This window comes from Cygnus olor, chromosome 3 (genome assembly GCF_009769625.2).
Source record: "Cygnus olor isolate bCygOlo1 chromosome 3, bCygOlo1.pri.v2, whole genome shotgun sequence".
In the NCBI taxonomy this organism is placed as follows: domain Eukaryota; kingdom Metazoa; phylum Chordata; class Aves; order Anseriformes; family Anatidae; genus Cygnus; species Cygnus olor.
This window is the reverse complement of record NC_049171.1, coordinates 33,821,698-33,846,635: the sequence shown is the minus strand read 5'-3', so window position 1 is coordinate 33,846,635 and position 24,938 is coordinate 33,821,698. Positions and strand designations below refer to the sequence as shown.

Sequence of the window (24,938 nt, the reverse complement as noted above, 5' to 3'; positions counted from 1 at the left end):
TCTCAAAGAGTTTATTTACCCTTGAACATTCATGCTCTCTTTCCACTTTCTTATGAGAAATGTTCATAAAGAAGTTCTGAAATCGGAAGGTACAATAGCAAGTGATCCCAGAAATATATCCTGGAAGAACAAATGTTACAGAGCAGAAGAGGCAGTGTGTTAGACAGGACTGGTGCGAGACCTGTGCAGCCGACCCTAAGCCATCTCACCTTCCCGTGTCTTAATGCCTGCTCTGGTCAGGTCGGCCCAGCTTCGCTCCTCGCTTTGCTCCCTGGCCGTGCCTCTTCCCTTCCTGCCCACCTCGAGGAACGCAGCTCTGAGAAGCACAAGAGGGTCTGAGTACGAACCAGCGCCTTGAAAAAACACACACCCACGTCATCCGCAAACACTGAAAGTGCTGCTGCATCAAGACAAGGTCTTAGGAAGCAGATTTGCTAATTTAAATAATGGTAAGAAATTTCCTTCATGGGAACAGAAGTTGTTTCATACTTATCACCTCTGAAAACAAGCCATTACTTGCATTGTGCTGCACACAAGAAACCCATTTTCAAACAAATATGCTCAAAGCTTGTTCAAATGTGTCCCATTTAATCAATTCCCATTTTTGTATGTGTGCACCTTCCACAGAACAAAAATGTAACCCATTACAATAGGATGAGACCACTGAAAGAGCCCTTATCACAGTGAGCATATCTAACATAATCCATACTTTAACAGATTTCCAAAAGGCTGAACGTCGTTCAGCTGCCGTACTAAGTGCCAAGAGCCTCAGTACTGCAGAACAAACAAAACCAAATCCTGTACAACACAAGGAAATCTGCCACCGAAAGTCACAACAAACGTTATGGTACCTGGCATACTGATCCTGGCTCACACTAAACCCTGGGGTAATCCAGACAACATTTGCACTTGACAATGTACTTCCATGAGAAAGGACCAAGGGAGGTCCTTTTCCACTTCCAAGGGAAGGGGAAAAAACAGATAAATAAATTTCTGAAGTTTTGTTCGGTGAGCCCAGAAAAATCTAAGGGTCACTCTAGCATCAAGAATTCCCAATCTAACAGCCACCCCTTGCTTTTACAGAGCCCACCCGCAGGAGAAGACCTCCTGTCGGGCAGGCAGGATGGCACTGGGGGGACGGCTTCACTGCAGGCGCTGCCCCGTGAGGGCTTCGGCTTTTTGGAAACGCGCTCCTCGCCAGCCAACATCAGCACCAGAGATCTTTGTGGGACCAATCTGCAAGACCCAGAGTGAATTCTGTGCGACTCTGAGCTTGTCAGACTCTGACTTTGTGGTATTTTGACTGTGATATGGAGAAGTTAAACTTGATTCGTGTTAAGATAATGTTTGCGGATTTCCTTTGTGATTCTTGCGCTTCTGCCAGCTTTCTAAAGCAACCCTTCTGTCAAGTACATTGCTCCTATTTCAGTTTTTCTAACAACATATAGACAGGTTTCTGTCCCACTTATTGTTAATTAAAATAACCCACGTGGAACTGCCTGGCGGACCAACAAAGAAGTACCCGGTGTGGATCTGCACCAGCGTTTTCAACCAGCAGCAAGTAACAGCAACATGCCGGAAGAGGAGAAGCAGCAAAACCCCCAACACAACGTCAAATTCCAGCAACACAACAAAGGCAGTCAAAAATAAAGCTGAAGTTTAATTTAAAGGAAAAGCTCCTCGGTTATGGTCTGGACACCACTTCAGAAGCAGAAGTGAACAGCCAGAGCACCAGAAGCGAGCCACGGCGGCCAAGGGAGCCTGAAAGGGGCCAATCGGCCCAGCCACGAGGGTCAATGCGGGTTAAACAGGGAGGAAGAGCATGGAGAGGGCAGTGGGGGGACACAGAGAAGTCCAAGACAGAACTCAACAAGTGGATGAAGAGCTCAAAGCAAGATGAATGGCAGCACAAGCCACCCAATGACAAAGTGTATGGAGCACGAGGGCAGGCAGAGATGCACTCGCCGGTGTATCAAGCCGGAGCAGTGCATGGGGTTATCACAGGTGGGACCCACAGAGCTCGCCATCCCCACAGGTGGGACACCCACCGGTGGGACCATTCCCCAACCAGCAGCCAAGGGCATGGGACTTCGACCGCCCCAGACAACACTGGAGCAGGGTGTTTGTTCACACCCTCCTCCAACAGCGCTCCCAAGTGCGAACACAGGAAAGGGCAGATGTTTTCTGAAGATGGCGGCTGTCTCCATCAGCTGTCGAGGCTTAAATTCTCTCCTGGATCTGCCACTTCCCAGCCTTCCCCACCCATCCACCTGCTTCATCGCGTGCTCTCCGATGGTCAGCGGGAGCTCCCAGCCCCCCACCCCGCACCTCATGCAGCCGAGCTGCTGCTCGTCTTCAGGTGACCTCCTACGAGAAGTGATTTGTTTATGCTCCTTTGAGAGCACTTCAACCTCCCCTTGAGCTCTGCATAGGAGATGAAACAAAAGTTACCGATCTCAAGTCTGCCAAACCAGACCTCGGCTCCAGCGCAGGAAAAAGAAAATCCGATTATGCTTACGAAATCACACTGAGGTAAGAAAATCCTTCCTTTGATTACCAAATGCTTCAACGAAATGCTGCTGTGCAACTACCAGAAGCACTAGTTAGGTATGTAAACGTCCGGTCATTAGCTACCACAGCCTGAACTGCAGAAGCTGCACGTTACGGTAGGTAACTGGGACCCCAGAGTTTTCATCCCCTTGATAAAATACTTTTGAGTGCTTTTGAATTCTTGGTAATTCGCCAGTTCATACAAAAAATAAAAAATAAATAATAATAATAATAATAATAATAAACTCTCCATGATTTAATTACTTTCTTACAAAAATACATTTGAAGAAGAAAACCTGCACCCAACTAGTGACAATATCACACGTTTTATCCTGTCAGATGAGTCACCCTCAATCCTTGAAGTCCAGGCAACCCTTCGATGTCAACAGAGAAAGTCACGTGCCCAATTGTAACCTTAACCCCGTTAATAACACAGCCCATGGGGTGAGCTGTCACCCACTGCAGAAAGACGCAGCTCGGACTGCTTCCCTTGCTTCCCTCGACCCATTCGTCTTGTCGCATTTTGAACTTTAGCTGTGTCGCCCTCTCTCCGCAGTGCAGAACGGCAAATAAGTCCCTACAGAGATAAGCAAGAAGGCAACCTGCAGGGAGTTTTATTGGTTTGATAAATACGTATGCACATGTATGTAAATAACAGGACTAAACCAGAAACATATTTGCATTATAATTTGTTTTAAAGTCCAGCAATAGGAAAACATTGCCAAACACTACCAAGAAAAACAGAGTCAAAATGGAGTTGCGTAGAAGTCTTAATGCTTTCACAGGCAGTATTAACTCCTAAAAACGCTCACAGGGACAGCTTTAACCTCCTTTTCCATTTTTCCATATCAGCTTGTACATCCTACAAAAAGCCTGGCTGTATTTTATAGGTGATAGGCAGAAACAACTATCTTCTGCAGATCACAGTGAACTCAGGAGAAATCCCCCTTCAGAAACAGTTAAGTGAAAAAAAAAAAAAAAAAAAAAAAGATTCTTGTTCAATTCTCCTCAATCTCTCGACCTTGACAGAAAAATCTACTGCCAAGCTCAACAATGTCATTGATAAAGTAGTTCTGGGGGATGAGACTGAAAGCTTTCTCTTTACATAAAAGAGCATGAGAACAATTTAATAGTCTTACCAACAGCAAAGCTACACGGAGAAAGCGAAACAGAACAGAACAGAACATTTTGTCAGTAAACCTATCAGTTTTCTTAGGAATATTATTAGTTTCAGATCCCTTCTTATGAGGCATGAGCATACAAACAGTAATTTCAGTGCAAGACAATAATGGCACAATTATTTACCTCAATCTCAAAAAAAGATGTGCAATGTATGTTTTAAGAATAAAACCTATCTGAAATAACCTTTAATTACCTGTTGTACTATCTAGAAGAGTTCATATTTTCAGAGAAGCCACAGTGCTGCAAAGACTGTGGGCATCCGAATAGCAACAAATCAGACAAAATCTCCTACTGGTACCAGCAGGATCTTGGCAGCAGGGAGAACTGCAGACCATAACAATTTCCACATTAGCCACATCCTGACCACAGCTGAATTCTCTCGTTTGCTCCTTTCCCTTCTTTTGCACACACCACAGCTCTCTGACTTCTGGTGGGACGCTAATTTTCTGCAGGGGTTGAGGAAGTCCTGAGCTCCCCCAGACTTTGGTAAAGCGCCACGCAGATTACAGTCCCGCAGCTGATTTTGGCTCCAGGTTTGCCACAGGGTGAGACAAACATACTCCTACTGGCCAGACTGCTCTTCTTACCGCCGGCTCGGTGTCTCTGGGGCTCCGATGCAGCTCCACAGCTCTGTACTGTTACAGGCCACAGGTCACAAGAAACCCAGCTCCAGGACGTTGTGCTCACTTCTTGTTCACAGAGCGGTTGGACGGCGTAAGACCGAGGTCAAAGTCCAGGTGTATTTTACTAACTGATTTTAAAACCTCAAATACATCATCAGAGCTCCAGTCCCCGCCCCTGCCACGTATAAAATGTTATTTATTAATTTAACATGAACGCTGCAAGAAATTGCATCTCTGCGCCAAAGATTCTGCTCAAGTCAACAGTGATCAAAAATTACCAACCAGTTTTATCACAAAAACCATGATTCCTTGTCCGTTTGTGTGACAAAATCTATAGAGGAGACCGGGCTTTGAAAACACTCATCTTTCAGAAGCAATCTGCAGTAGCTTTAAGGCTTCTCAAAGTACAGCCCGTGGCTGTAGGCAATGCAAGTGCTGCCTCTTGATGTCCAAGAGAGTCATCCTTAAGGCCAGGAGATGTACTAAAGCAAGCAAAGGCACACGTGATCTCAGGAAATCTAATATTAAAGTAAACTGAAAATAATACATGCAGAATCATGGCTCCCAGGACCAATCCTCAAGCGTAATTACAAATTCTGTGCACAAGCTTCTGCAGAGGACAAACCACTATGGCCACACGCTGAGATCGGCCTATTTATTTTGGCAAGAAGGCGAAAAGTGGAATGAAGGAAAGCCTTTAGACAGACTGTAAATTTGGCCACAAAACATGCTTAAGGTGCTTTCAAATTCAAAATTTCCTGAGCAATTATAGCTGGAAAAAAATCTAGAAGAATAATCACTGTAATGCTGCCAGTGCTACTTCTATATTTGACTTTGCAGATCCAAGATTAGAGCATTTATCTATGACACCTGAGCCGACATTTCAGGCTATGAAACATATTTTATGCAAAGAGCACACACCTCCAGAGCTTGGGAAACTCCCTAGGAAATGAGACACCAGGTCACCAAGCCCTGCTCCAACGCAATCTTCATTGAGATTAAGTGGGGCAGCATTGATCCAGACGTCTAAAACATCCACCCTGTGATAATCTGATGGTTTGAGACTTTTAAGGGGGTAGTAAATCTAACTACAGAATGAAATCAGGCTTCTGCTAAATAAAAAGTATTCCTCACGATCACCTTCCCTTTTCTTCCTTCAACTATGTGAGTGGTTATGGTCTTCATTTCACTTTCCTTTCTTTAACAAATAGCCAGGAATTTAACCCTGAGGTGGGGGTAGGATGATATGACATTAATTTTCATCTCAGGAACAAAATGAAAAATCAAAACAGGGGTATTATTCTTAACTCTGAGTGACATCTTTCTTCCATTTTGCTGCTTTATAGCCCTTGCACTATTTTGAATTAAATGACACGCATTTCACAGCAGTACAAATTAAAGACTTATGCTTTCAAGCTCAAGATCTGTAGAAGCCCTATATTGTCAATGTTATATACACACACACACGTATAGAAAATACATATTATCATTACAGATATTTACATTTTCTTAAAAAAATGCATATTTGAATATCTACTGTCTCAATAAAAGGACATATTTCAAGAATGTAGGGCATATTATTTAGAGAATTCTTTCAAATCATTATTTGTCCTGACATAAATCCAAAAGATAAATTTAAATTCATTGCATACCTCTGTGCTAGCAAATAGCGCAGTACAACAGGAACAGATCTGTACAGTGAAACAGCAGAGCTGAGGGTATAGGATCTACACTGCACGAATTTTGAGGGGTTTACTAACTCTGCTCAGCTTTACTAGCTCCCGTCTCGTCCCCTGGAGTGAACACAAATTCAGAGCTGGGGAATATCATGTGCTTTTCTAAGGAGCATTTCCTGCTTTAGTTTCATCCAAGGGGAATCCCGTTTGTGTGCCTGGAGCCGGAGTGCCGTGGGTGCTGGCAAGCAGGAGGTTGACCTCAAGAGCAAGCTCCTGAGATGAACTAGAACACAAATGCAGACACACCTCTGATCAGCCTTCATCCAGGTGCTAATGGTTCCTGGCACAGGAAAAGACAGAAAGAGCAGATGGTTGCTCTGCCATAGTGACGGGCTGGGTTGGGGCTTTTTTTCCCCTTCATTTATCTGCATTTTATCTTCAACTTTATCATAATTTGAATCTAAGCTTTATTTCTGAATACAGTGCATTAGTGAACAAACAACATACAGCTACCAGTCACACAGCATTACTTCAACACCATGAAAGGCTTCAAATAGTGGAAAGATGGCTTTTCTGAGCTTCTTTTTTTCTTTTCAAATGTAAGCCGAGTCCTTCTTCCTTGCTCCCTCCCTGAGGAGGCACTATTCCTACTACTACACAAATATTTTACTTTAGAGCTCTGAAGTTCAGGATTTGAAATGCACACTTCTGCTACAAGCCAGAGCTCAAGCACCAGCCAAAATGCATTTCCCCCCTTCAGACCATGTGTAACTGTCAGGATCTTGCTCTCCAAACACAAAGCATGATTAAAATCATCTTCAGTTCTCTCTCCACTGCCACAAGATGATCCAGCAGCTCTCATCCTGCTCGGTTTTAGGCTGCGAGCAGCCACCCGTCAGCTCTCACAAGCCTGTCCCATGGGCATCATGCCCCCCTGACCACCACGGTGGTGGGACAGTGCCCTGCAGCCTAGAAAGTACAGCTGTCGAAGGACTCTGACAGCAGGCCTCGAAGCAAAACATCGCCTACCTGTAGCTCAGCTGGTAACTTGCAGCTCAGCTCGCTCCCCAGGGATGAAGCCTGGCGGCAGCAGCAGGAATGCAGGGCAGTCCTGTTCCTTCATGTTCGGACATAACGCCGCTCAGCTTCTCCAAACAAAGGCTTGAGCTTATTCAGCCTGCACAGAGCTTTAATCTCCGTGTTTTGCCTAAAACTGGGGTACAGATTCCTCTCTCCTGAGGAGATTAATCTTCCCTCTGCTTGTCAGACAGGCAAGATTTGCAATGGGGCTGTGAGAGCAAAAGCACAGCTAGCATTGCAGCTGTGCGCTTAGAAGCAGGTATCAGGATTTCCACTCGTGTTCTTCAACCACATTATAGAAAGTAAATTTTTATTTCACTCATGGGCAAAATATAATAAAATGTAAATCCAAATTGTTTTTGAAATGCATTGGAAGACATGACTATTAAAAATTATTAAAAATTACCCTCAAGGAGAGCATATAAGGCTCACATTTGAAAATTTAAAATTCTCATTTCCAAGATCAGTGAGTTGTTGTCAGTCCTCTCCACAAACTACAGATACCTACACACACAAGAAAAGAAAAAAACCAAACCACCCCTGGGAGGATTCAGACTCCTTACTCACTACGTAATGCTTGCTCACCATCAACGAGGAAAATGCCAAGACTTACCCAGGACATTTTGTGACTTGGGAAAGAGCTTCAAAGAACCGGTGAGGTAATTCGAAAGCTCATCGCCCCAGGGACAAACTCACTTCAGTCCCCTTCTCTCCACCTACCCAGCATCAGCCCCAGAGTCTGCTGGAGCTCCTGCGACCTCGCCCACAGTGCACCAAGGCAGCAGAAACGTACCTCCACCAAAGCAAATGGTGTAATCCATTTTAATAATTCCTCCCAGCTCAGAAAGAAGATGGATGAGCTCCGCTGCCAGCGCAAGATAAAAGTAGCAAATATAACCACAACAAGGCAAAGACCAGAGCAGAAACTCCTCCTTTAGGCAACAGCAAATTGCTTTGGTTCTCCACATTTTGAAAATCCCATGCAGAAAGGTGTGGAGGACACAGGTAAACAGAATGAATGCAGACTAAGTATCTCTTTTTCAAGATACAGAAATAAGTCCACTTCCACTTCAAAGTTCAAGCAGGCTTACTTTGTTCATTTTTAGCACACAATCCTTTCTTAGATGTGACATTTCCTTCACTAAAAAAAAATAGTTGATGCAGGAGCATAATGAATATCTGACACCTTAAATAGCAGCATTTTTATAACGATTCTGGTTAAAAACAAACCTTTCTAAAACTAATGTTTTTTCATCATTTTGAAGATTTCATTCAATACTTCTGAAAAGTCGGTAAGTTTTCTTACCTCCCCCAAGTGATGTTACCTGTAGCATTTTGCAAAATTCTCCGTATATGTACAAGTATGGCCTGAGTGACCTGGCTTTAGCTGGAGTTCAGATGTTCACAGAAAATCTTGATGAATTGAATGAATTTTGATGAAAAAATGAATTTTAGCTTCAGAGAATAAAGACGCCTTTTCTAATATTTCAAAGAGAAGCACATGCATGTAGTATTTACCAACTATTTCTGGTTCTCATACTTTTGCAACACAAAGGGAAGAATGAACAAGGTAAAAGAAACTCCATTTGCAGAGCTTTCTGAACTGAATACTGGTATTTCTCTCAGCTATCTGAGGTCAAGGATGGTTGACACTCTATTCCTCAAATATAAAAGTAGCGTGTTTAATGTGGATCACAGAGAGATTTGGTCAATATGACCTTTAGGATTTAAATAACACTCTTCTAGACCAGTTATTTTTAACTGCTGGTTTGGCAGTCCCTAAAAAGGCATTAAGAAAAAAGGTACTCCAAAGAACCCACAGACGTGAAATTTCTGACAGAATTCAGCTACCCAGCAGACACATCGGGGAGCCCAGAAATCTAGACTTAAAAAGACTGAATCATTATTATCAGTGTTAAGAGAAAAACTCAGTAGCTACTGAACTTGACAGGTTCAAACCATGTCTACAAATACAAAACAAAGTTGTTAAAATTGGTGCTGAGGCTATCAAGAAAGGCAATCAAATTGCCTAAAGGCACAAGAAGGACCAGGTGCAAGCGGAGCAGTAATGCGCCAGCCATTCCCACCTAGTACGTTCATTTAATTAACTTCCTTGAAAAAATTGCTGATTTTCTCAACACCTTTCCCAAGGAACAGGCACAACTCAATTTAATTCAACCTGCTATACATCATTAGGATTCACACAGGTGACACAAGAGGAAAAACCAAACTTAATTAGATCAATTTAGATCAGTTGCTCTAAAATCCATGGGTTTTGTCATTTGGCACATTTAAACCTATTATCCAGTTAATCAATTAGAGAAGAGGATAACGTGAAATAATTCTTAAGCATGCTTCGAAGAAACTTAAATCTTCCCATACTTTTTTCTTTTAATTCAAACAACTTTTGTGATCAAGAACGCCTTTAAAGCCCTCCTCCCATTCTAGCCCTATCTATTAACTGATTAGTTTCATAATCCTTCCATTTAAATCCTTCCCAGTCCTTCCCATTTAAAAATATATTATTGGTAATTTTTAAGTTTGAAGACACATCCCTATGGGTCTTCCAAGGCAAAGGCTACACATTTTCTTTTTGCACATCTTCACAACTTTCCTGTGTGTCTCCAGTACCAGCTAAGTAGAAATTCCACAAAGTTTTAAACAAACCCATTGCCTAACAAAAAAGGATAAGGATCACGTCATCACATATTAAATATGTGCAGCGTGGAAAACAGACTGCAGAATTCTTCAATCTAGCAGAAAAAGCTGTAATCACTGGAAAGGCAATCACTGGAAAACAAGGCCACACAGGCTAGAAACAGACACTATTTTAAACACAATGGCTATGAATCACTTGGAAAAATCTCTTCTAGAATTACTTTCAACAATAATGCAGATTTTAAATTAGAACTAGGTTTTTTCTTCTTCCTAGTTCAACATATCTCAGTTGGTGATTCACAAGACTTCACACCCAGTCTGCAAAGTTATTTTTTATTTATTTTAAGCACACATACAGACACAGCCAACAGATAAATGCTGGTGCCTTTTGCCAGAATCACTTGAGAGACGATTTCTGACTGGTTTAGGAATTTGCAGATACTGCAAGTACTCAGGAACACCAACAATGTCAATCGAAACATCTAGGCTACAGTTAGAAGTGACACATGTGAAGTTCTGTTGACAGAAGCACTCAAGTGATGCAATTCTAATTACAAGCAAGACCCTCACTGCTGAGTGACGAACAGTAAAACACAAAAGAGTCCCTGATATTTTTCCCCAAAAATGAAGATACTGCTAGTTTGTAAAGGATGAGAAACGTAAGCCTAAATCAAACAAATTGATCAGAGAGGAGACTGCGCTGCTCCTGAAGGAGACTGTGATCTTCTGGAACTTATCTCAGTGAACCCACAACAAAAAATCCTGACAATTGTCTTGCACAGGGCTTTACACAGCATCCTCTTCAGCTTTATGGACTTCTGTCCTACAGCGCTCCAACTTAAGGTCACCTAAGCATTCTTTTGGAACTCTGGTCTGGATGTTTCAAGCCCTTCCTACATTACACCAAATATACTCTCTGTTACAGAGGCACATAGTCAATCTATCTTCTTTGTACAGTGACCCAGAACTTGAGTACTGTGGGAGCTTAACCTACAGCCATCAGGGAATTCTACGCTAAAGTCAAATATGACAAATTCAAAATCCTTCCTGTGAACAGAAATATTCCGAATGACCTTTCATGACGGATATTTTTTCACACTGTTCTAGGATCTGAGCACACTTATGGAGGAGTGGGGAGGGCGGGTTAATACCAAATTCCTAACAGACTTCCTGAAGCCACTGGAGCTATTTCCTCTTTGGAGCAGAAGTCTTTGTCAGTGTAGAGGCTTTGGTTTTGAATTATTCATGGGAACTAGGAAACTAAAAGCTTTTAAGTATAGTTGTCTTACAGCATTATATGATTAGAGATCTTCTAAGGTCATTTTAGAAAAGATTCAAAGCACAGTGCAAAAGAAAAAGCCACGTATGGAATAGAGATGTAGTACCACGGAAACTTGGAGGGTTAAAGAAAGCCAGACACTTCCTGAGGAACTCAGAACAGCCAATCTCCGAGATCGACAATACGATGAAAACGCAGAGTTCGTTCAGGCTCCAGAGGCCTATACAAAGCCTCAGAGCAATCTGAGGCAAGAACCCAGGAACAGCAGAATCCAAAAAGAGGAAAATGATAGGACAAATCTGGCCAAATGACAAAATCCTCAGTTCAAAGGACAAAAAAAAAAATTACAACACGCACACTCATCCCACAGGCCCATTTTGGAAAACACATCAACAAATAACGAATGAATCAGTATCCCCATCACACCACGTTACTGGAGACTCCACCTCTCTTTGCAAAGACTTATGTTCCACCCTTCACCATAGCATACCTGTCTTTAATTATAGAGACATACATGTTTCCTTCTACTGACTGAAGGACACAAGGTCTGAAGACATATCTTATTATTTCTATTAAAAAAATAGAGGATATTTAAAGGAAGTACGAGACTACAGAAGACTATATTTAAACCTGGAGTACGTTTTTGCTACAGTATCCTCCAAAAAACAAAAGCAGCTGATACCCATTCTTACTACAGAGAAAGAAAATTAATAATATTAACCATCAACCTGCCATTGCATTTCAGTGTCGATGCTCTGTTAAAAGGAAATTCATTCTTCCTGAGTTTCTGCTTTATTTGAGTAACTAATAAACAGAACTCACTGAAGTATCATGGTTTACACTGACAGGCTTATAAAAAAAAAAGTTTCTTAATCAACTCCAATAACTTGGAAACAACGAGGAAAATAAGAAATTGATCAAATCCCTTCTCAATTGCCTGCACAACCAGCAACAGTCTTTTCCTATACTCCTTTCACAGACAAGGGTGAAAACGGTGAGTCATGCTGGCTAACCACTCAGTCTCATGACCGGTGAAGGATACAAAGCTAATCTTGCTAGAAGAGAAATACCACTGCATCTGGTCTGTTAACAGATTATATTTTATTATTGTTAGGAAGTGAAGAGTTAGCAAAATTTGCTCAAGTTAAAATTCAAACATACAACCGAGACACAAAAGTATATTTGAAAGGCTGTGCAAAAATAATGTGGGGTTTTTTTCAGCTTCTGCTCCATAAAAGTCATTCAACTTTCACTAGATGCTGTAGTAATTAATTTCTTCAGACATCCGGCAAGCTGTGCTGCGTCGTGATCCTCTTCTGATATGGAAGCTTTTAGCATTTTGACAGTATTCTGGAAATGCATTCAGAAATTGTCCTGTAATACCATCACAGCAAACCACAATAAACCAGGTGTGGCTTCAAGCAGGAATACTGAACCACCCAGCAAGTGATCTAACAGCTCTGAAAGTCTTCCCATATAAGCCTCTTGAACTAAGTTTTTACTGAAAAACATACTAGAAGAGAAGCACGGGGCAGAGGACTAATGCTTCACCCAATCTGTCCCCTTGTATAAGAATACAGAATATAGTTTAAATGCCAGCTATAATCAAGTCAACAAATATGTAAATGGCAGGATGCCTGAAGATAATTAAGAGAAAACATGACAGCAGAATGGGCCACATTCTAGAAAATCGAGTGACACTTTTCCCAGTAAGAAATTCTGCTTGAAATGCTCTGGACTGCTCTTGGTTTTGGGGAACGCCACGAAGCCAGGAGCTCTCTGTTTTGCCAGAGGTATCTCCACTGGTCCTGCACCCTTCCATGCCTCTGAGCCCACCTGGAAGATGAACCACATCTTCCCAGCCTCCTTCACTGAGCACGTCTGCAACCCAGTGAAGCCACTGCGCCAAACCATGTTTTCCCTGCGTGACTGCTTCTGCCTACATCACCCCACTCAGCATTAGTACCTCTAGTTCTTACTCCTCTTCTCAAGCCCTTCTCCTCTACACTGCCCCCCACTTACGCGTTAAGCTGCAGCTAAAATCAGCTTACAAAGTAGATCTTCAGCTCAACACAACAGTATTGCCCCACCCGAGTCCCTTCCATTTTTCCCCAAACCAGAAAACATCACTGCTTCAGGAATCTAGTGAATCCACACACATTTCAGGCAGCAAAAGGCATAGGGGTTTCTTTGCTAGGATGTTCTTGGTATGGTGAAGGTGCTTCTGCTGACCCAGAACAAGATCAGTGTGTTATTATACAGTGCAAGGACCACTGTGAGTAGGCAAAGGAGTCTCCAGTAGACCGTAATCCTCAGTGGCTTGCGAGAACAACAAAAAAATACTCCATCCTGTAGACTGAAACTGGGGCAAGGACTTTCCATTGCCAGGCTTCCCAGGCTGTGCCTGGCCTGCACGAGCAAAGCCTGCTGTGACAGGAGCGTTCCATGCAGTAAATGTCACCTCCACATCACTCTCCCAACCTCAGGATGATGAACAGGGGAAATTGTAGGTTGACAGCTTCCATTGCCACTTCAGTGCTTACTAGTGTTTCCACATGGGTCATCCTCAACAAGGGAAGGCAGAGTAGAGAAAGAGATGGATTTTGATGAAAACTCTCCTTCCAATTCTTAAATTCTCCCTCCACCAGCTGTCCTGACCTGCGTCTCTCCACTACACTTCTCACTAGTCATCAAGCCTGGTTGCAAAGGAAAACAGAACCCAGCATCTGTTTTATTCTTTGAAAATTGTAATGATGCGGCCAGTTTTACTTGCTGTATCGGACAAACTCCATTTGCAATCTATCCTGGTATCTGTAGTTCACGATGAGCAGGGAGATTGTGAAGCTGCATTCTCATTTGTAGGACTGACGCCATGCAAATCCTCCTCGTTTCCAGGAGGCTGTGAAACACAAAAGGCAGGATATCCTGGAAGCAGCAAGGTAAAGAAAAACAGAAAGAAAAAAAAAAAGCAGGTGTCCTGGGAATAGCATTTACACAGGTCCTCTTTAAGGGCAGCAGCTGTCCCTGAAACAGAAGGAACCACCTTGGGAAGCCACCCACAAATACCTGCGCTGGAAATACCAAGGATTCAGACCACACCTCCACTGCAGCCTGAATGCCAGAGAGATCCGGGTAGACAATGGCTAAGACAATGCAACCCAATCCAGGTGACACGTTAACAGCATATCCTGGAGTTCTCATTATGTTTTACGCTCTGGTGAACTCCAAGTAAATGCCATCACATGCATCTGGGTCAAAATTTGACTGCCATTACACCCAGCAGTGCAAAGATGTAGTATCAGCTATCACAGAACCGAGGTCTGCATCCCACGTATGACTCACTACAGCCTGGAGCAGCAGAGCTTCGCACCAAGCCACTGCCATTCCAGTTGGGTGGGTGCCCTTTGGGGAGACACCTGGGACCTCCCTCAGCTGGAGGAAGATCTTGAAAAACCCCTTCCATCTTCTCACGTCCCTTCTTCCTGTAAGTATTGAATGACACCTGAAGACCTCAGCAGAGTGCAATGATGTAGAAGGCTGTGTGTTTCTCTAAATCACCTAGGCACCAGTACAAGCTTTCAGAAGTTCAGCATTATACAAACCTTTACAGGAGATGTTTAAGAGAAGTGGTGTGGCAGGAAAAGGGGTAGGAAAAAACAAAAAACAAAACAAAACAACAAAAAAACAAACAAACAAACTTTTTTCAACAGTAGTAACTTGAAGATTGCTAAGACTGGAGCTTCAAAAATGAAGCCCCAACCACAGAACTTCATTTATATGTTTACTAATATCATTAGGCTAACTCCTCACAACACAAAACTGCTTTTCCTCCAAGTGTGGCTACTATTTCATATCCAGCTCAGTTCTCCTGTATCTTCAGGTGCCTTGTAGTTAGACAGCTTATCCTTAAGCAAAGGCCTGAAAAAAAGTAAAACTAAGTTCTTGAAAAAATCCTGGTTTTATCCCACAGATGTGCTTCCCTCACTGACAGATCTGCCACTACTAGGCTTCTGTGGGTTTGCCTGAACATGAGGATTTTCTCATGACAAAGGTAGGATATGAATTTTAAATGGAGCAGCTAAGCAAACTAAATAAAACAAAGCCACACTATACCTCATCGTTCAAATTTCTCCTTAAAATACGTACATCGGATGAAGTGGCAGGTCCTTTGCCGAAGACTCCTGTCTTACCTGGCTCCTCCCAAACCTTTTTGGCCGCTACCAAAAAGATGACTGATGGAGAGAAGAGAGGCTGCTAGGAAAAGACGAGCTGGTTGGCTTTCAGGGATGACAACTAACCACATCTCAGCACACCTTCAGATGTGACTGCAGAATCGCCGCTGCCGCGGGGCGCCGCGCTCAGACCGAGCTGTGAGGTGTGGGCTGCGGGGCTCCCCGCAGCAGGCCGCGGGCCGGCACGCCTCAGGGTCAGGCTGTCCTTCAGCCGGGGCTAAAAACACAAATCTGAAGTCTGGGCGTGGTGAGGAGGGCTGCCCCCCATGCCACCCTCATGCCTTCCAAGAGGCAAACCGGCAGTTTTGTCTCAACGTGATCAAGTGTTCCCTTCTGAGTCTGCCAGGGTCCCTCCGACTCCCTCAGGTGCCAGGCCTCTCCTGCCTTGGCATCATCCCTCGGCTTTCAAAAGCTTGTCCAGAGGTAGCTGATCCCAAATGACTCCTTCCTCCTCTTCCTGCTAGTTCCCCTCTACCCCGCTTCTACCTCCTGACTAGAACTAACCCAGCCCAGCCACCCAGCAGACAGGCCAGTAACATAAAGTGTGCTTTGTTCACCCTCTTCCCTCCCACTGGGATTCATAAAGAAACCAAGATTAATACCGAAAACAACTAATCTGTAATAGCTGGTTTTGTTCGAAATTAAACACATTTCCACGGCCATCTGATGCACTCCAAGCCTGTACTTACTTCTCACGTGAATTCCCAATCTTTTTTTTTACTTAAAAAGAAAAAATTAAAAGTCAGGAAACAATAGAACTGCATTCTTTGAAGGCATAAATTAATTCTCCTTTTAAAGAGCTCAGGAATTGATCCAGGACTGTAACAGAAGGGCTTGCAACAGAAGCTGCATTTAAAAAAAAAAAAAAAAAAGTGTATGAATCAGTTTAATATCTTAAAACCCCTGATAATCTGATGCCTACATGAACAGACACACAACTCTGTATCAACACAAATAAAGAAGCCGACTTCCCAGGCTTGTAAAACATTATTTTTTTTGTTACAATTTACAAGAAATCTGATACAATACTTAGTAAATAAGTATATGCATGAAAAAAAAAAAGGGTGGAAAGCTGTAAGGATTTAAATTGAAAGAGCACCTGGCCAAAATACTGTTTTAATTTATCATTATTGCTTTGGTGTTGAACATACCTACATGTAACTTAGCATGTAATACACAAATCTCCATAGCATCAGATGCCACATTGAAAGCCTGTATCTTCATTTATAATAGAAAAAGACCACTGCAGCCCCAAGAAAAGCAGCTGTTTAGTCCATGGCACTGCAAAAAACATGTTCTGTGGGTGTTGACCTTTCAAGCAAGACATGACTTGTACAGCACGATAGCAGACTAAGAAACTTCATGTTTAAGATTCCTCTCCCTAAGTTGGTAGAAATAATCTTTTTCCTTGGAAAGATGTGGAACTTCAAAGCCAAACACAAAACAGCAAGCAAAATTTGTTTTCTACCATCAGAACATGATAGAAAACGTATTTGAAAGGGCGTCCTTCCCCTAATCAAAGCTTAAAATTTGTTCTTGTATAAATGACCTAGAAAATACTGAGATGTTACACTGCTTTCAAAAGCTGGGAACACAACTCCAAACAGCTGAAAAAAAATATTTTTAATTTATGACACTCTTGCAGCGAACCAGACCCGAGCTCAAGGTCCATATAATCTGAAATTGTGCGTCTGACCGTGACTAATTTCAGATGCTTGTGAAGATGCAAGAGTGCTCTAGTTGGATCGCCGTTAAAGACAAATATCACTTCACCACCTCTGAAACTTCCAATTCTCCTGTACGCTTTGTTCTTAGCAATTCTGATTTAATACAACTCTGACAAATGAGCCCATTTCTCTTCTGTCTCCTGGGAGCTGAGAAATTTGAAACAGCGTTCTTCCCATGGCCAGGAGAAGATCAGTTCCTGAAGTCTGTAAAAGCATTAAAGTCTCAACGAAAATAGCTTATTTGCAACAAAAAGCAAATAAGGACAATCAAGCGATGACGAAACACGCACATGTATGCCCACAAATGAATCCACAGCTGGCAGGTCTATTTTTAGAAGAAAAAAATAAAAGAGGAGGAGAAAATGGGCCTGGCAGACTGCTCATCAAAAGGCAAACCAACGAGGAAGAGATGGAAACACAGCGTCATCCCTGCAGCACCCACATAAATAACGCTCTTTGCGCCACAGCACGAACATACAACATGCTGCCATTCGTGGATCTGAACACCTGCTAAAAGGGCGAGCTGCACGAGCACAGGAAAGGCTTTCAATGATCGGAAAACACTGCAGAAATAACAAAAACTAGACAAAGATTTATCTCCTCTGTTTCCCTACCTTTGTAAAAGATCCAAAATAAGGAAAAAAGAAACAGTAAGAATAAAATTCCTCTCCTCCACCCTCAAAATCACCACATCTACTAAAAATAAGTACTGATAACTTTATATAGTAATAAAGCTCCATGTTATTTTAGGACCCTCTGAAGTTCACGATCTTGTAAAATCCCCTCCAGTCCTGTTGTTCCAACTCTGCAAATCCCTGCGTATGCTCTTTATTTCTGCTTTCCTCTCTGCAACAGGGCTAGTGAAGGCAACAAAGGGCTATACAGGTTTAAAAGACTGCAAAAATGCTGTGGTTTCATGAGATGGCGTAAGCTGAACCAGTAACAATAACGTAATATAACAGGTAAACCCCTCATCTTCCGCCCCGTGTTTCTGTTCCTCGCTACATATTCCTGCTGCCCGGCTGTATAAGGTCCAAAACTCATTATGTCCCTCTGCAGCAGGGAGATGGAGAAAAGAGATTGTTTTTGTTGCCTTCTGCAGAGTCAGCAGTTTGCACAGACCGGTGGAGGAGCCCACTGAACACCAGAGCTGCTGGTCAGGGAGGGGACGGCAGCGGGAAGATTTCCTGCTTTTGGGGGGCTGGCAAGCAATTGCATCAGCCCGGCTATTCACAAAATTACAACCCTAGAGAATCATTAGAATTAAAGTTATTAAAATATTTGTTAGTATTTTCATTCCCTAATGCTTTGATCCTCGTCCTGGAAACTTTGCAGCACGGAAGCAGAACCTGCCTACACCAGAGGAGGTTAATGCATACATTAAACTTTGCCCTTACAGACCAGCTACAGAACGTGCCCCTCTCAAAACACTTCAGTGCCTCTTCTTAAATGCGCAGAGGGCTACAGGGGGCAGCTTCAGCGTGCCCACAAACAGCCACCCAGCTGAGAAAACGATGCAGCAAAGCGGCCAGACTTTGCCCCCAAAAGATTTTTATTGCTACCATGTCTGCTGCTGGAGAGTGGGTGTGATGAACAGAGGGGGTGCGCTTGAATGAATTTGACACAACAAAGCTCGGATGGCAACTCAAAAGCACCGTGTCCCCTGCGTCCTCACCCAGACTCGGGCACAGTAAGCGACCGGCTGCCCAGCGCAGCTGCCTCCTGCATCGCTTCTGCTCGGGGTCACACCAGAGAGGGACACTGCCCCCCTGTAAGAGATTTCTCCTGAAACACGGTTATAATATCATCTTCTGGTCAGGTTTCTGAGCAACTGGGAAGGAACCTGAGATAACCAAAACTTTCTCACAAGTGATAATGGGAATTCTCAGAGCTATTTTTGTGGATTCTTCAGATTTAATCCAGGAAGCTGTTGCTACCAATACAGCCACAAATCTAGCTGATATGAGAGAGATTTTTGTGAAGCACTGACTTCGTTACAGTCCCTGTTTCTCTTTTTTTCACCCACAGGTCAAATCAGTCTGTTAAATGATGTTAGTTACAGAGAAAGCAAATTCCTTCAGAAAACTAAATATTTATCCACCATATAAATAATATCATGAATTTGTCCATCTGTCTTTGCAAAATTAATTCAGCAAGCTCACGAACTGCAACGTTGCTTCGAAAAGCAAATAGAAGTTTTGCTTTATTTGATGTTAAAAAGGCCTTTTGTTGATAACTTAACGAGTTCAGGGTTCACCCAGACTTCCAGCTGAAGACTTGAGGACTCTGAAGACTCACTCACCTAAACCCTGGGTGATACCTGCGGACACCAGCCCATACGACCACCGTGCTACCAACAGCGGCTGCAACGCCTGCAGGAGCTGCGCTCTGTGCTGGGACTGCGGGGCAAACACAGCCAGGCTGCAACTCATTCCCTTGTCCCTCACTCACTAGGAAAAACTGAGCGTGCTGCAGGGGCTCCCACACCACACCGCCTTCCACGAGGCCACATTCAGTGGTCCACAGGTGGCAGCGGGCTTTGACTTCGACCTGTGACGCACACCGCAGCGGCACAGCTGGCCCAAACCAGCTGCATCATGGTCTGCTCTGTTTTTGCATGTTGCAAGAGAAAAGCCAGATCTCACTTTGGCTAAATCAGTATTATTTTTTTTTAGTGTTCTAAGAAAGTAACTTGTCAAAAGACAGAATTAGTATGCTCTTTTTGATAAAATACATCCTAATAAGTATGCATGGTCATTACTTACATAAATCATTCTACCAGAGATTAAAGAGATCACAGATTTATGCGCCTTTTTCATGCCATCAAGACCTTAGAAAAAACTGTGAAGACTTCTCATTTAACTTTGCAAAGCTGATTGTTCCGAGGGGGAAAAAGCAACAACACAACACTTCATTTACAGTCGTCAATTCAAAACCAGCATTTTTCCACTTGTTCTTTCTATTATTAGTGCCCATCGATACTGCAGAAATACATCTTTAAGTCTCAGCCACTGCTATTCCAAACAGCATCAGAGCACAAACCTACGTATGCGATATGCTGTGTTACAATGGTACATCACTGATCGATTTTTATCTGTCCGTGCATAGTTTAAAAAGCAGAACCAAAATGAGGGTACCTAAACAAATGTACTCTGTTTTTAAAAGAAAATTAAATTGGGCTTGTAGACTGGCAATTCTTTAAAAGTGTTTCAGAACAAAAGACACTGCAAATTTTGGACACAGATTATGAAGCAGCATACAGTATATACTACAGTAGATGACGAATGGCTCTGTTTCTATCCCTCTGACTTTTGTGGTTTAAATCACAGTCTGATCCTAAACCTACATTTCCTACAGGATTACAGGCTGCACTCTTAAACCACAGCATTTTGTTGTTGAACACCGCAATATGCGTTCTGCCTCGACGCTGCTTTAAACAAAATGCATTAAGCTGCAACATCAGATCACCAGAAATAACTGAAAGAATCTAGCTCGATATCACAGAAATTGCATTTCTTTTGAGCACTGACATGACTTTTTCCATAAGCTCAGGACAGAATACAGACAGCACCCGAAGAACTCAAGTCCAAACCTCTGCACAAGAACGAGTTGTGAGGAAAGTCTTTAATACATCCTTAATACAAGTCCTATTCTACTTTCAAAAACCTTCCCAAAAGGGAGGTTCCACAACCTCAGTTTGTCCCAGATTTTCCTAAAGCACAACCGCTGTAACTATCTAAATCAAATCCTCGGTACAGACTAGTTCCGTCTTTTTTCATACAATCACTGACAGACGGACAAAAACTCACTAACTTTAAGGTTGTATCATCTTCTTATCCCTGATCTCGACCTATTTCTGCTGGAACTGAGCTTGCTTGGCCTTTGTAGGCTATGCTTTCCAAACATGCATGGCCTCTGCAGATCATGCTTTCCAAACCCTTCCTAAACCTTGATGACAATTTCTTCCAGACCCTAGTTTGCACTTATCTTTCCTAAAGGACAGCAGCCAAAACTAAACACATTATTCTGTTAACTCAGACATCACTAGAACCAAAAGGTAGATGATAAGCTTTCACGTTACTGCACCCCACTGCTTGCTGCCATCCCCCCGAGCCCTCAGACCCATCTCCACGGCGCTGGTGCCAGGTGGGCTTTACCCGCCTGCACTACGGGATCTCCTTCCCAAACACAATATTTTGTACTTGAATACAGACATTGAAATTATCAAAAACCTCTGGTCCTCCAAAACAGCATCAAGAATAAGGCTCGAACCCCCTCTTCTGTCCCCTTCAAACCCCGTGCTGATTCAGAGCACAAGGACGTCGATAACAACGGCGGAGCCGTCAGTGCCAGAACTGCCCCGTGGCACTGCCTGAGCTGTCTTTCCTGTTTGATGATGACGACATGTAACCACTCCTCAACAGCAATCCCCTACCCCAAGGCTGAATCTAGGCCCGGTCCCTTCGGCTCAGCTGTTCCCAAATACTTCAGATGAACAAATAATTTCCCTAAAAGCAGACGTTCAGGATCAGACAGCAGGTCTGCTGCTTCCAGTGTGCTGCCTGCAGTACTGAATGCCTAGAATACAAAAAATTGGTAAATACCTGAGGGTATTTTGCCAGGGTACTCTCCCTGGCTCCATCCTCAACTCAGCAAACCCCAGAGCTACAGCAGATAAGATGGGAGGCTTAGGAGATTTTTCTGCCATGAATTTGTCCGGTTGCTTTTTATGTCCCTTTGAACTTTCAGCATCCACATTCTTCAGAAAGGATTTCCAAAGCTTAAGTAGCTACACATTGGGTAAGTAAAAAACACCCCTTTTGTTTGTTTTGAACCTGCCAGCTTAATCTCATGCTTCAACATTTTGTACTGAAAGCATCAATAAAAAAAATATTCTCTTCTCACCTCTGCCACATCGCTTGCACCGTCATCTATCACATTTCCCCATCAAAATCCCTAAAACCCCAAAGTTTTCCTTGGACCAGCATCATTAAACACCAAGAGAGTATGAAGGTTAGACGGAGTCACGAGACCTTCTTTGCCTTCGCAGACCAGGCACAGGGAGCCAGGACTAAACCTTGGTTCTGAGAACAGCATGGTTAATGTGTCCAAAATCTGACCCAACATCACACACCAGCGTGTGGCGACCCCAGATTCTGAGGGCCACAGTTCTTAGGACAGATTATGCACGAACACCCCCTCGGGCTGGAAATATGGGGGTGGGGGAATTAGTTCAACTTCTGAGCTAATACTGAGGTGCTTTTTACTTCAGGAAGCTAACAGGCATTGCAGCAAACTTTACTGCCTTTATAGTTTCACAAAGGCATAACTGTACTTCCACTAAATAGTTTATTAACTTACATGCACTAAAAACACATCCGCTAAAAATACAGTCTAAGTCCTAATTTCTATTTTTGAAGCCTCTGCAGTGTTGTTTTTACTAACTTTTACTGTGACAATTCTGATATTTACTCCTCCACCTCAGCAACAAACTTGTGTCTTTTTTTCCTTTGCAGTTATTTTATAAAATGTGCACTCCTTATCTAACTTGTACATGAGCACAGCTTTATGGCACTTAAGAAAACACTGCAAGACAACATTTGTTTATACTTTTAGAATTAGCACAAGGAAAATTGCGATCATTTCTATAGTTCCCAGGCTTTTTTCCCTAGTACTCTTCTCTCTCCTGAAAACAAAAACTGTGGATTAATCTTAAATGAGGAGGTCATCTCTACCCCTGTTAATATGCCACTTTTGTAAGAGAAGGAAGGCTGAAGGCCGTGGCCAACCTTTGCCCTCCGATGACTGCTAACCCAGTCCAGAGGCCACTCGGCCGCCTCCTCACGCCAACCGAACTGCGAGAAATGGGATGGCTCCAAAGAGTTCCTCTTCCTTCCAGGAACCAGGCAGGACACTAGGGCTGAAGTCCTGGCGTGCTACTTCCCTCCACCTCTGCAGAAAAGGGCTGACGATCAGCAATATTTAAATGAAATAACAGGTAACAACCAGGCAACCTGTAATCTCCTCGTTTAGCTATTTCGTTTTTACAGCTGGCAATGGGGCTTGCTGGTTAGGAATCCGGCTGCCGCGTACCAGGCAAGCAGCAACAACACAAACAACGCATTGCAAGCTGCATTTGAGTCTTCCTGTTTAGCAAGGAAAGCGAATGGCAGGAATTAGACATTGGGTTTTGGTAGGGGGTGAGCCCTGAGGTCCTCGCACTGCTTCCCCAAAGCATAGCCTGCTGAAGGACCTCGACCAGAGGACGTGCTCCGGGGGATGATGTGGTTCAGGTCTGGCTGTGAAGAAGTTGATTTCCCTGGCAAGGTCAGCCCTACCGGCACCGAAATGTTTTCAAATGGGGAGTTTGGATGAAGCTCGGTGTAACTTAGCACGCAGCGCATTTTAAAGAAGACGATACTTAGAAGAAAAAAAAATAAATAAATCCAATGACATTTCAAATGACACTTCGGCGTGCAATGCCATGCCGGCGTGCCCTGCTTTCGGCTAGGACAGAGGGAAGGGAGCCCACGAGAAGCCCTTTGATCCGCGGCAGCACCTGGCGAGGAAGGCCCGGCTGCACCCAGCTCCCCATAGCCAGGGCTCAGGGGGGAGGCTCCGGGAGGTCTCCCCGCTCCCCTCTCCCCCTGCCGAGCCACCAAACCCCCCCGGGGCCGCCACCCCCTCAGGATCCCTCTCCGTGCCCTGCCGCCCGCTGCCTCCTTTTCCCTTCCCTCGGTACCTGCCGCGGCCGCCCCGCTCCGCGCCCGGCCGCCGCTGCGCTGCTCTGCGCCGCCCCCGCCGCCGCCTGGCCCGGCCCGGCGCGGCCCGGCCGGCAGCACGGCACGTCAGCGGCACGGGGCCGGCCCTGGGCGGGGGGAGGACGGCAGCAGGAGGAGGAGGAGGAGGAGGAGGAGGAGGAAGGGCAGCCCGGGCCTGCCGCCCTTCCCCCGAGCTGCCCCGCAGCGGGGGGGCTGAGGCGGCCCCTGCGGCCTGCTGCAAAACGCCGCGCAGGGGCTGGCTCGGGGCTTCGCCAACTTTTGCTAGGGGCGTCTTGTTCTTTTTTTTTTTTTTTTCCCTTTTCTTTTTTATTCTTTCTTTTTTGGAGCATTGTAGTTATGTAGAGTGTTGGGCTTGTGTTAATTAACCATTACCTTGTAAAGAAGGGTTTGTGGTATTTGGTAGCTCTCTTGCTGCAGAAAACCGTGAAAGCTAGAGATTAATGAAAACCGCCCTGAGTCGTTCATGTTGGAAAAGTCCTCTAAGATCATCAGGTCCAACCTTTAACCTAATATTGACAAGTCCACCACAAAACCATGTCCCTAAGCACCACATCTACGTTTTTGGGAGACCTCCAGGGATGGTGACTCAACCACTTCCCTGGGCAGCTGGTTCACAACTGTTTCAGTGAAGAAATTTCTCCTAATATCACAGAATTATTAAGGTTGGAAAAGCCTTTTTGACCTCCAAAATCATCTGGTCCAACCATCCCCCTACCACCAATGTCACCCACTAAACCATGTCCCTAAGCACCAAGTCCAACCTTTCCTTGAACACCCCCAGGGACAGTGACTCCACCACCTCCCTGGGCAACCCGTCCCAATGTCTGACTGCTCTTTCTGAGAAGAAATGTCTCCTAATTTCTAACCTAACCTCCCCTGGCACAACTTGAGGCCATTCCCTCTTTTCTTATCACTTGGTGCTTAGGAAAAGAGCCTGATCTCCACCTCACTGGTGCTTCCCCCTCCTGCTGTTCTCACTGCGGTGACCACCCTTATTTCTGGGGATCCACAGATACATCATGAGCCCTGTGTCACACAACGTGGACAGGCCAGGATGGTGCCTGTTGTGCAGTGCACATGCCAGCTGGCCTGCCCTCATGTCCACTGACATCCATGTCATCCTGTGGGTTTTCTCGCCCGCACCCAGCT

At 44.0% G+C, this 24,938-nt stretch overlaps 1 protein-coding gene across 5 annotated transcripts in view; it reads right to left on the bottom strand.

Moving 5' to 3' along the window:
• MYO6 (myosin VI) overlaps positions 1-23,874 on the bottom strand; it is a 106,590-nt gene extending 82,716 nt beyond the window's left edge. For 2 of the 5 annotated variants that reach the window (XM_040550875.1, XM_040550877.1), the window contains exon 1: positions 23,750-23,815. The gene's annotated coding sequence lies outside the window, so the exon portion shown is untranslated. Of the gene's footprint in view, positions 1-7,060; positions 7,163-23,749 lie in introns of those variants that run through there. The other 3 variants (XM_040550874.1, XM_040550876.1, XM_040550873.1) reach the window with 3 other exon arrangements.
• Between the last annotated feature and the right edge of the window lie 1,064 nt (positions 23,875-24,938).